The 12,993-nt window shown below is 36.3% G+C and overlaps 1 protein-coding gene across 1 annotated transcript in view; it reads left to right on the forward strand.

Moving 5' to 3' along the window:
* Positions 1–1,358: 1,358 nt before the first annotated feature.
* The window catches only part of DLC1 (DLC1 Rho GTPase activating protein), a 390,131-nt gene continuing 378,496 nt past the window's right edge, over positions 1,359–12,993 (forward strand). The window contains exon 1 of the mRNA XM_036250146.1: positions 1,359–1,641. The gene's annotated coding sequence lies outside the window, so the exon portion shown is untranslated. The remainder of the gene's footprint in view (positions 1,642–12,993) is intronic.

Raw genomic sequence — 12,993 nt, forward strand, 5'->3', positions numbered from 1 at the left:
ATTGTATTGAAATTGTTCTCGTTCCTCCCATTATTGGAAATCTCTACAAATTTGCAAACCACACATAGACCCAATAATCAGAGTGATCTGATCTCTAATCACTGAAAAAAATGTTTAAGTTATAAATAAGAAGGGAATCCATTGATTTGTAAATAAAATAGAAGAGAGACATTACTGAGCAATTTCAACTGAGTAAGATAATTAGACTCAGAGATGCTGTTTCCTGTCTCTCTGGTATAAACAAGGAGACCACTCCACTGGCAACCTGATGTCCCAAGGCCAGATCCCTCTTCTCTCCTTCCACTGTCTCTAAGGAGAATTCTGGGTCAGGAAAGAATGAGAATTGGTGTAACTTTCCAGCAACGATATGAACTTCCTCTGCGTTTATATTTGTGTCATCTTATAATAAGACGAGCGAACATCTATTATTAATTGATGCACTAATTAAAGCCACACTTGCAGTTTCCATTAGCTTATTCCCTAAATTCTCCCGAGTTGGCTGTCTGGTTTTAATCAAAACCAAATGGTAGTCCAAGTTCCCAGCCTGGAGCAGCTAGGAGGAAGTCATTCAGTGGAGGCACAAGAAAGCAGAAAAGATAAACAGATGATAGTTCACAAAATTTGTGTCGGACGGAGGATGCAGATACTGTGAGCTGCTCCAGAGACGTGATTCAGGGACTCTGTCATGCTAGAGGGAAGCAGTGGCAAGTGGTTAATGTCAGCAAGACTGTAATAGGATCAAGATGGAGTCTGTCTTCTGCTTTTCCAGCCCTGAATTTGTGTAACTGGAGGATTCTGACTAGAGGTAATGCTGCATGAGCCAGGACACAAACTACTTTTATTCTGAGCAGGATACTTGGGATCGGACAGAGCTTGAAGAAAACATTCTATTTACTGGATTCCTGGGATTTTGCTTACAGATCACCCCAGGTATGGTATGTAAGGCTGCAGCATTTGGAATTGTAAGAAGTGTAAAACCAGGATTTCACATTTAGAAGAATTACGGTATGAAAACTAAATTCGTCTTGCTCTCTTAAAAGATCTTTTGAAAGGAGCACCGCAAAGGTATTTTGGTGAAGTTGTGTCTATACATTTACTAGAGTGGAAAAGTTGTAGGGGCGGGAGAGAACTATGTTTTCTTTCTCTTTTTTCTCATAAGCGATGCGGGACAGAAAAGCTCCAGGACTTTATGACTCTCCAGCTAATCACCTCAAGAGCTTTGACAAACTCACTTCAGTTCTGTGTAAAATCAGAACTCCTACAACGCCCAGGCGGGCTCTGCTCCCCCTCCCCTCTGCTTCGTGCACTCTTTCTCACATGCACACCCCTCAGAGGCAGGAAATGCTTCCCAGGCGATCTGGGCCTGGTGGTGGAGGCCCCTTTCGCAAAACATCAGTCTGAGTTTAGTAGACAGAAGTCACCAGGAGCGCCTTGACAGGCTCCTGCCTCAGCTAAGGCTCCCTCCAGCTGCGGAGGGTGTTTTTGTTAGAATCACACACTGCGTAAAACTGCTTAGAATAGAGCCATGATCTCAACCACGAAATGTGAACTTATATTTTGGAGAAACTGACTGGGACGGACTCCTTTCCGAACCTGAGTTGAACAATGTCACGCCTTGGCTCGCAGCTTCACGTTGTCTAGGTAAGACGCTCCGGGCTCTCTCTCTAGCTTCGAGGCAATCTTTGAAGAGGCAGAAAGACTGGGACAGTGTTAGCCTCTTGCAACCGAGTGGTGCTTTCCCAGGCTTTAGGGCTAAGTCATGAAATCAGAAGTGGAAAATGTTTAGTGAGTAGAGAACTGTGAGTCAAATTGTTTTTAGCAAAATGTCAATTCTAAAATAGACTTTACTCTCTTCCTCCATAAGCTAAGATTTTTATTTTCATCCCTTTCGATTCTTAATTTATGTATCAATAGAGCTGTAAGACCAAGTTTCCTATTACAGGGCATTATATGAAATGAACACATATTCTCACACAGAGTGTGAGGTACAGATGAATTCTGTTTATCTCCCTTCTTTTGCCAACAGGGAGAGTAGATAGCACTAGAGTGACTTTTCTTAATAGTGAATCTCCAAAGAATATTTTGTGTCTCATTTAAAAGATAAAGATTGGATTCCTCAATATTTTCCCAAACCAGTTTTAGCCATATGTCAAACTGCTAATGTACAACTTAAATGTTTCATTAATTTTTTAAAAAGTAAATGCATAAAATATCACCTATCCTAAGTAGTATTTAATCTGATTCTTAAAACTTTAAATATCAGAATTATATTTAATGTATATTAACTTAGCTGAATTCTATAATCAGGTCATATTTTTGTAAATATTTTTGAATAATTGAAGTAAATCTTAATGACAACAAAGTTCATTATTACTTGGTTAAGGAAGTCGGAAACCACTACAATTATATGATAAACTGATCATGTGTTTATAATTTGTAAGATGACATTTCTACTGAGCTGTAGTCTCTTTAAGGTATCTTAAATGTTTAAATGTGTAATATATGAGGAAATATATTTAGTAATGCCTAAACTAACATTGACTTTTAATGCATAACATATTGTTATATTTACATCTGAATATTTAGAATGAAACTAATTATTTTGTAAAAATGATATGCAATGGTATGTGAAGGGAACACATTTTCATGTGTTCTTCCAAATCTATTAGATAAACACAAAATATGCTAAACGAACGATGAGGGCTATTTGACAGCTGAGTCACAAGAAGTGTTTAATTATAAACTTTTACATATTACAAGGTTACCATTTGCTATATTAGCCAATTATTCTTAAAGTATATCTTTATATTGATGAATTTTAACCTAACAACTGACAACTTATGTCATGTTAGGACTAACAACTTATGTCATGTTAGGACTTTTAAATATGCTGTTTAAAAAAGAATCTATTTTTAAATATATTAAAGATATAAAATACTGACTTACAGAAATTGAGATTAATAAAGTCCCTAAATAAAATTTCAAGGAAGGTAATAACATTAGACATCACTCTTCTAACACTGTGATGAAGTTGCCACAGGAGCTAAGGAATGGCATTCACAAATGACCTGTCCAAGGTCGCACAACTGGCTGGTTGAAGAGATGACAGTGGGACCATAGTACTCCGTGCTGTAGTTCAGCTGTCTTTATATTATATCATCCTGCTCTCAACAATAATTATACAGAATAAAATATTCACATGTCCAATAGAAGTCTACTTTTAGACAGAAAATTGGAGTGCTTCTTTTTGGGAAAAAAAAAAAGTTGTCACCAGTGTTACAGTGTGGGGGAAAAAATCATGGTTTTAAAAAGGAATCAAATTTACTCAGTAATAAAATTTTCTCAAATGCAAGATTTCTAAAAAAGATTTAATATGCCTTCAACAAACACTTTAAGGGAGTAACTTGCACGTGACTATTTTGTTACATTTCGTGATTATGCCAAGAAAATCAATCCATATGCTAATAATCATAGTAATTTTAAACGTATGTTACTTAAAAGCATAGGGCTAGAAAAGAGCTTGTCTGGTTCATATCCTCGTATTCAAATGATATCATAATGAACTTACCCAAATAATGATGTTCAGAGAGTTTACTCCCACCCCCTCATTGAAACTAGTTTAATGTATTCAGACTTGCCTTCTTTTATCTCACCTAAATTTCTATTGCTGCAGTCTATTTCCAGCTCTATGCTTTCCCCCCCCGTGGAACTATAGAAAGACTAAATGGACATACGAAAACATAAGTGTACATTTCTAGGACCAATGAGCCCACTTCCTTCCATCTTGCTTTCTATGTCTTAATTGATTATATCTACTCTGAGCCTTCTGCAAGGTCCTTTACTGTAGAATACAGAACTGGTTACAATATATAAGTAAACATCTGACTAATGCAATGTAAAATGGGAGAGGTGGTCGTTTCATCTGTGTCATACTTCATATGTGACAATATCTGTGTTATGCATGCTGAAAGGCAAGAGTTCCTCATAAAATTAATATATGTCACTCCTAGCACATGCCATTTCTTTAGAGAAAATGTGTGTAATGATGCTTTTTCTCTCATTTTTATTAAACAGATTGGATGTCATTACCACTTAAAAGTTACACTATTCAATAATTTCAGTCTTACCATACTCCACATTGTTGGAATGAGAAATAAATGCAGTACAGAAATAGCCTGTGTAACTGAGTGCATAATTCCTAGAGGGCCTGTAAAAAAGAAAACATCATTCCATTTTTTTCGTAAGGGCATTATAATTTTTTAAAAGGAGAATTTTTAGGCATGGTGTAATCTTACTGACAGAGGATTGGGTCTTATAGGCTTAAAATAAATCTAAATTGGGATGTTTAAAATTTATCTTTTTTTTATCTTATTTGTTTCTTCTTGGAGAATGAATGAATTGGTGTCACTGGTCAATATTGTCATACAACGAGAATCTCTCTGTGGAAATCATTACAGTCCAGCAAAGTTCCAAGTGAGAGATGACGTAGATCTGGATCAGAGAATTTTATTATCAAAATAGAAAAATGTCAAGAATTTAGGACATGAGAATTTAAAGAGTATGAGGGAAAAGTAAAACAACTACAGATCTGAAGGAAGTGGCATGAGTGTTGTGTCTTCCTCCCCCACATGAAGATTAAGCTTCTATGTGCAGAACTTAAACAGGTTAATGGAGAAGCCCGCCTACAGCGTGAATTTGGTGTGGGTATAGAAACACAACAGTTACTTCTGTGGTTCTGTTTTGACACTGAAGTGCTGGTCAGTTCATAGAGTTCTGAGAAATAGATGTGCTGAGTTTTTAAGGAAGTTAAACAGAATAAAGATGAAATGTGGACTTTGAGACTTAGTTAAAAAAAAAAAAAAGACTGTTGGTTTTGATTCAGTGGATTGTAGAGTATGCAAGTGAACTTGAAAAGATTATACAGGGACTCTGACACACAAAAACACTGAAGGGCAATGTAAACAGTGTGCATATGAACTTGCACATTAACTAAAATAGATGAGTAGAAAAAAACTATTGTAGCTAGTTGTAATGTGAAAAGGTTGTTTGGGGTTAGACTGAATTAACCAAGTGTCTTAGCAATACAATTCAAATAATTCAGAGATGAAATCAGTCCTTTTAATGGAAATGAGATCAGAAGAAAGTAGGAAGATCAGAGAGCAAGTTTAGAAATTCAATGTTTCTTTTTATTCCAAGTAACTAGAGAAATACCTAGAATGTCAGGTGCTGTCAATGCCTGTTTGTCAATAAATGTTTGTGGAATAAATAGGAGGGAAAGAAGAAAGAAAAGAAAGCAAAACCAGTCTTGAAGAGTAGGCATTGTGGAACTTTTTTTCCCAAACATCCTGTAATGATAGGATAATAATTTTTAAAGAGGAAAGAAAATAAGAGGTTGTCGAGAGTCATCAGGGCCTGAGGCCAGAGGTTAACAACATTCTCAGAAGATGTCATTACAAGTTCATTAAGAACCAGAAGGAAGCATGAGCATCCAGAAATAGTTTGAAAAAAATAGTTTCATGGGGCAAGTGAGAGAAGAGCACTAGGGGACTTTCCTCAGCCTAAATGGGTTGGTATCCTGAGAGCCCAATGGGCCAAGTCGGAAAACCGGCTCTGATTTGCATCTCTGCCATTTGATGCCCTATGATTTGCAGCAACCCCATAACTACCTTGAGCTTCTGCTTTTTATTGGTAAAGTGGGCAAAATAAAAAAAAATATTTATATCACTAGGCCATGTTGAGCATCACATGAGATTTTGTATGTGCAAATTGTTTTGCATATAATATAACAAACAAATCTTTTGTTTCAAAAAGCCTAAGTCAATTAATCGAGAAAGAACGAACCATGGTGTTTCACGCTTTGGTCAAAATCACTCATCTATTTTGAAATGCCATGGAAACACAAGGGATAGGTCTAGCTCATACTTAGCCATGGATTCTGCAGCTAAGATCAACCAAAAACTAAATGAGTCGTTGTCATCATGTTCATCATCATCATCATGTCACTTAGTATCCAGTGAGTTCTTACAATATGCCATGAGTTAAGTGTTCTGCATGTGCTATTAGGTCATCGTTGTTATTTTAGCTCAATATTATTATTTTCTTCTCAACAATTTTATTATTCCTATTATAGAAGTGAGTACACTGAGGAACACAAAGTTAAGGAACTAACACAAAATGCAGGGGAAAAAATGATTCTTTAACAGACATCTTGCCTTCACAAAAATGACAAGAATGATCCCTACGACCAATGTGTGTTTGACATTGAGCTAGTGACATAGTCATGCCAAAATTCCTCCCTATAAAATTAGAGCAATGATAGTACCTACTTCATAGAGTATTTATGAGTATTATTACTAAAGGAGATAGTGTACATAAAACACCAAATACAGTACCTGACTCACAGTAAATGCTTAATAAGTGGAAGCTTTTTGTTACTATTGCTATTATCATGACCATCAAAAGTTTCTAATGCACTTACTATTACCTGGACGTATAGAAGGACACTTGGCAATAAAAGCAAGCTTAAGTGTACATAGGTAGATGACAAAATAAAATGAACATTATAGATATGAAATACAGAAGACGAAAGTTGATATCAGAGGCTTTGACCTCTGGTAGGATGATACTGACCTAACAGAAGTAGCTAAACTTCTCAATGACTTTATATTCCTGATTTTAGTGTAAGTTGTACTTATTGAATGACTGAAGCCTCTGTACCCTTTCACCACCTCGCTGTCTGAGCACCTGTGTCGATGTAGTCATATCACATGGAGTGATTACTGTGTCTACCATTAGAGTGTTCTTAGAAATGATAGCAAAGCTAAAAATAGAAAGTGAGCACTTAAAAGCAAAGCCACATCTCACCCTGCTGATGATAAAGCATTATAATCTGTGTCCCTTGTCAAATATGTTTTTATAATTTTATGGCTGAAACCTCATTTCAGTCATACTGATTTGCCATCCAAAAAAAAAAAGGAGCCAAAATCTTGAGATCAAGTTTAACTAAGCTATTTCCTGTTATGTAAAAAATTCCATGTTAAAAAAGTTCAGAGTAAAGGCGATACTTTACTTTGGTTATAAGAGATTCTGTAGATAAAGAGATATCAAGGCAAAAAAAAAAGTGATTGATTATTCATTAATGAGTTTAATTGCAGAAAAATCAAACATACAATGTAGTTCTAAATGCTCCAAGAGTTCTGCATAAGATGAAACACTACTATTGAAAATACTGTGTACTTTTTAAAAAATAAAACATGGAAATCCAAAGAAAATACAGATATCTAGAAATTATTGCAAATGTGATGCAATATTATCCTCTGTGACTGTGTTAATTCTGGATCTCTTAGAAACCAATTACCCCCAGAAAAGTTTTAGTGCTATCAAGCAATTATCATTAAATGTTCCAAGATTTCCTCAAATTACATGTGGGTTACTTAAGAAAATATTAAGAGAATCTGCAAACCTGGCTGAACTGAGCTATAAAGTGGTGGTAAGTTAAACACTGCCAGTATCTGGGCTCCTCCCTGCAAGAAAATTAGAAACTACTAAGACTACATTAAAAGCAGGAACCTGGAGGTAAAAATAGAGGGTATCATGGAAATAATACCTTGCAATTTTGTAACGCCCTGTTCTTTTCTGATGAGCTGTTTTCTAGTGGATTGACAGAGTTAATTTGCCTGATTCCTGGAATATCTTTGACTCTGAAAGCTAAAAATGAGAAGTTTTCCAAGCTCATGAAAACTGGGATATACATAAAATTTGGAAAATATTAAAGAGAATTTTGTTAATTGGGTACCCACTTCATTTTTTTTTCTAAAGACCAAAAATTGATGGAAGCTTGGATGTGTCTCTTGGAAAAGGTGATGCACTACTTTTTCCACTGACTTAGTTCATTATAGGTGGTTTATTCTATAATTTACTAAAATTTTAATGTTTTCCAGGCATTCTAAAGACATGAAAGCTATTTCAGATATAATATTTTAAGCTTTATTAAGCAATTTACCAAAAAAGAATTTTAACAAGAGTTTGTGTTTTTGTTTTTTTCAACAGACAGCTAATGAAGCGTAATGAGTAAATTCCCACATTTGGCAAAGGATGTAAAAATAGATGGATAATGATTTTATGAAGGATTAAGACATAGACTGCTTAAAGAAAGGAAATCCTCATGAAATCAAATGGAGACTAATTCTTACATTGTGTCATTAAAGATCTCTCTCTCCCACAGCCTTATTCTCGCCTGGTCTAATTTGGATTAGGTAGCATGAATATTTTAAAGAAAAAACACTAATTGTCTTTTACTAGGGAGTTGACTACTCTGACTAGACTCAGAAGTGCTTTTTTAAATATGCTGTAATTCTCTCTTTTTTTTGCTATTTGTTCATGCATTTACATAAAATCCTGTCTGTTTTCTGCTTTCTTACCGCTCCTAAGCATCTCTCCTATGTAACATCAGTGTGGAAATGAAAAGTAATCCTCTTCATGTTGTCGTTGAGCAAGGGACAGTGGGAAGATGCCCAAAGGTACACGATTTAGTTTGCTAGATAATTTTTTAACAGCTTCATCAAGAAAATGGACTTCATTTTGGCCTCCACAAATGCTCACTGTGATAAAAATTTACTTTGACATTAGTGAACTCCCATTTGAAGAACTGTATTAACCTGTGATCATGTCTGTTTCTCTTTGGTTGATTCTGTTCCAATTATCTAATTCAATTCCAAGTGTTTGGGAGCACATATTATGTGGAAATGTGACTTCTCAGAGCAGGCTAAGGTACACTAAGATTTCAAATCACTATAGATGTTCCCAATTTCTCCGTCTTCCCACCCGGACCCTTATCATGTAGTAACAAAGCAGGCCGGTGTAGTGTTGTTTTCTTGATTTAGCTGCATTCTCTATTCTTGCAAGAGTGCATTTCAGAGAGTTTCACCTACTTTTAATTAAGAGATTATTTTCCTCGTATCTTTTCTTCCTTCCCAGAGTGACCGAGAACATGCTATGTGATACATATTACACATCTATATAAAGTAGTATTAGAAGCACATGTCCTCGAATTTAACATGGAATGGGTAATTAAGAAGAAAGACGCTGCCTGGCCGGTTTGGCTCAGTGATTAGTGTCGCCCGCAGTCCAGAGAGACCCGGGTTTGGTTCCCACTAGGGGCACATACTTCGGTTGCAGTTTGTCCCCAGCCCCAGTTGGGGTAGTGTAGGTGGCAGCCAGTCAATGTTTCTCTCTCTCTTCCTCCCTCTCTCCCTCTCACTCTATCTGAAGATGAATGCAAAAAATGTCCTTGGGTAAGGATTAAAAAAGAAGAAGTAGACAGACACTAAGGGAAACCAGAAGTAACTCTGGCTATATAAGGAAAAAGTAGAAAAATAAAGAGAAATTAGCAGTACTATTATGTCTTTATTTTCCCATCTACTACATAGGCAGAATTTGTGTGAAGGTGTTTAATAATTACCCAGAGGGTCAATCATATATACATTATATATAATCTGTGTTCTGAAAGGACAAAACAATATATCCACATTCTAAGGGATGAATCAGAAAGTTGCTGTCTTTTCAAGAATTGTGTCATGTCCAGGAAAAATGGGAAAACAACATAATAGAGAACTCCTCTTTTTATATGTATTTAGTCATTTAATGCTATTTATATATTATTTTCTATTTCTTAAACTTCTACTCGGGTAATATTTTTAAAAGACTATAGCTAAGAGGATTGCCAAGAATACTTGTCCTGGCTTTCGGTTCCCAGAAGGGTTGAGAGAAGAAAGGAAGCCATTAAAGGAATCTCCTAAGACTCTCCTGAAAGTATGCACTGACATTGGTGGCCAAAAAGAAGGACCCAAACTGGCACCTTTGTTTTGCTGAGAGTGTGGGGCAGCTGTGTAATTGTGAGGTGGTGGTGTGCTGAGCTGGACAGGAGCAGAGGGCATTCGTTTGGTCCGACCGCAGACATTGTAGAGGAACTGCAAGCATACAGGGGTGAGCGAACGCAGGTTTACCGTGGTTTATATGGAAAAAAATATAGAATACGAGAACAGATAATAATACAAGAATAAACTCTGTGTTTCACATATTCACTACTGTGAACCTGCTTTTGTCAATCTCTATATTTATGCATCAACTCAATCTTAAAATTACTGTCCTGGAACATATAAAAATTTAGATTGTTATTTAAAATGCTTTCTGAGATTCATAGAGAAGATACTTTTTTTCCTATCTCAAGCAAATAACACTGATTATCATAACACTTACAATTGTTTTTAGCTATTTCTCCTGATATTTATTACCATACTTCTAAACAGTATGGTTACACAATTTTTTTCCATTTTAGACATTCAGTTAATTTCCAATTCCAACTATAGAAAATTAAACATTAGCTCTCTGAAACTATTCTGCCCACCATCCCTAAACCCACCCATGACAAAACCCCATTCTCTGAAAATAGTTGTTCTGTAATTGTTATTAAGTCAGTGTTTACAATTTGCATTATTTTGGTTACTGAAACATTCCACAGCTAAGTCAGGTAGTGTAGTATACTATGATTACATTTCTTTTCTTTTAAGACTTTCTGGTTTGCTCTTGCCAATGTGGTTCAGTTGGATGGAGCATCCTCCCATACACCAGGAGATGGCGGGTTCAATTCCCAGTCAGGGCACATACCCAGGTTGCAGGTATGTTGGGGTATGTGTGACAGGCAACTGATTGTTACCTGTCTTATTTCTAGCACTGAGAAATCTAATACCATTCGAATTCCCAGTACCTAATATATACCCTTTTTTCTCTCTCTGATAATTTTATGATCATTTGTTTACCTCTAAATTTCTGAAATTTCACAATAATGTTTCTTGGTGTGATCCATTTTTATTCTTTGTATTATTGCATACTCCATGGATTCTCTTCCATCTGAAAACTTAGCTCATTAGTAATGGGTAATCATCTGATATTCTACTTCTTTGAAAAATGTCTCCCATCAATTTTCTCTGAAATGCTCCACACAAATGTGCTTCCAATGTGTGACCAGTGAGTTTTCAAGCTATAAATAATTCTCTGGAACTTATTATTGCGTCTTCTATCTTTTCTAAAAAGGTGATTCTTGAATAGTGAAAATCTGAAGCCAGAAAGAAAGACTTCCCACATAGAGCAAGAAATCCATCTCAACTCCCATTTGACCTGTATGCCTTAGAGACAGGAAATTTCCCACAGAGAGCCTCATTCACGGGTTTCCTCCTCCGGAAGCCCTAGCAAACATTTGCACCAGCCCCACAATACTCAGAAGAAAGGAAGGGAGGGAGGGAAGGAAGGAGGGAGGGAGGGAAGGAAGGAAGGAAGGAGGGAAGGAGGGAGAATTGATGACCTCCTCCTTTGTGTTAAATTTTCTGTGGCATTTGTGGCCACATGAGGACTTATTATCCTTCATGTAAGCTTCTTTAGCAAAGGTAGAATATGTTATTTAGGTTTATATTCCCAGTGTTGAGCGGAGTGTCGCAGCTCATTGGGCACTGCGCGAACACTTGCTGAATGACTGATGATGGGCAGGCAGTGTTGCCATCAGTTCTGCAGTTCTGCCAGCTTGATGTCAGCCACAAGACCTTCATTTGCACCATGTTCTCTCAGGCTATAGAATTGGCAACAGTGATTACCACCAGGCTCTTCTTCCTTAGGGACCAATGCCAGGCAGAAATATAAGGTATGTGTTTATTTCAGCAGCAAGTTCAAAGGAGAGCGTGAGCAGATATATATCAGTGATTCTCAGTAGAATGTACTCATTGGATGTCGTTTTTTTTAGCACAATTATAATTAATTTAAAAACAAATACTGCATGCCATAAAATACTTATTTTATGGAGTGTTAAGTATTACAGAATTAGCCCAAACAGTAAATTTGAAATCTCTTTGTGTCCAAATATCCTATGCACTAATATCACAAACAGTAAATTTGGACATGTCACTATTATTTTTCAGAAAGTTTACATAATTAGAGGTACATACAGTCTCTTGTAATATTAATACAGTGGTGTTTGAATACATGCATTTAAGAAGTGAAAAATCCCCATGGAAATTCACTCCATAAAATCAACACCCTGGAATGACCTATACTTTTCCAGATCCTTCATCCAAATCCTCAGCAGCTGAGCTCATTCTGAATGAAACTGCATGAAAAGAATTACAAAAAATATATAATGGAAATGTACAAAATAAGTAGTCAGTAGTTAGAAATATAATTTCAAGGCGTCCTGGAGAGGTGTTTCACAGGGAAAGTCAGGACTTCTACAAACATTGCCCAATCTTCCTTACAGGACAGATTCCAATCAATTCAGATGATTTAGAAAATGAGGCCAGTATGCTGAGATGCGAGTAAAATAAGTCGAGGTTACTTTTTTATTAACGTTCAGTTCAGTCTTTGGATCGTGGAAGCAGATTTTAACTATAAATATTATAAATCAGAATTTAAATAGGAAGTGTGAATAAGAAAGCTTATAGAGATAATTTTTCTAAAAATCTATCAGACCACAAGATGTTATGGAATGAACACTCAAAATGTAGTGATGACTGTCATAACAATAATTAGAACATTTGTCTTGAAAGTAAAGACATTACACTCATGGGATTAGTTTGAAAGTAACCAAAACAACCTAGATTAGAAATTAGGACACAAGGAGTTAATACTGTGTTGGATATATCTAATTTATAACCAGTCTTTGTAGTCAGATTTTCTCAGCACGTATTGAACTGTCTTTCTTTGATGATATAAAAATACTTATAGCCCTGGCAGGTTTGGCTCAGCGGTTAGAGTGTCAGCCTGCGGTCCAGAGAGACCCGGGTTTGGTTCCCGCTAAGGGCACGTACCTCGGTTGCAGTTTGTCCCTGGCCCTGGTTGGTCATGCGGGTGGCAGCCACTCGATGTGTCCCATTAATGTCGATGTTTCTCTCTTTCTCTCTCCCTTCCACTCTATCTGAACAAAAAAATGGAAAAAATGTCCTTGGGTGA

This window comes from Molossus molossus, unplaced genomic scaffold, assembly GCF_014108415.1.
Source record: "Molossus molossus isolate mMolMol1 unplaced genomic scaffold, mMolMol1.p scaffold_m16_p_9, whole genome shotgun sequence".
NCBI lineage: Eukaryota > Metazoa > Chordata > Mammalia > Chiroptera > Molossidae > Molossus > Molossus molossus.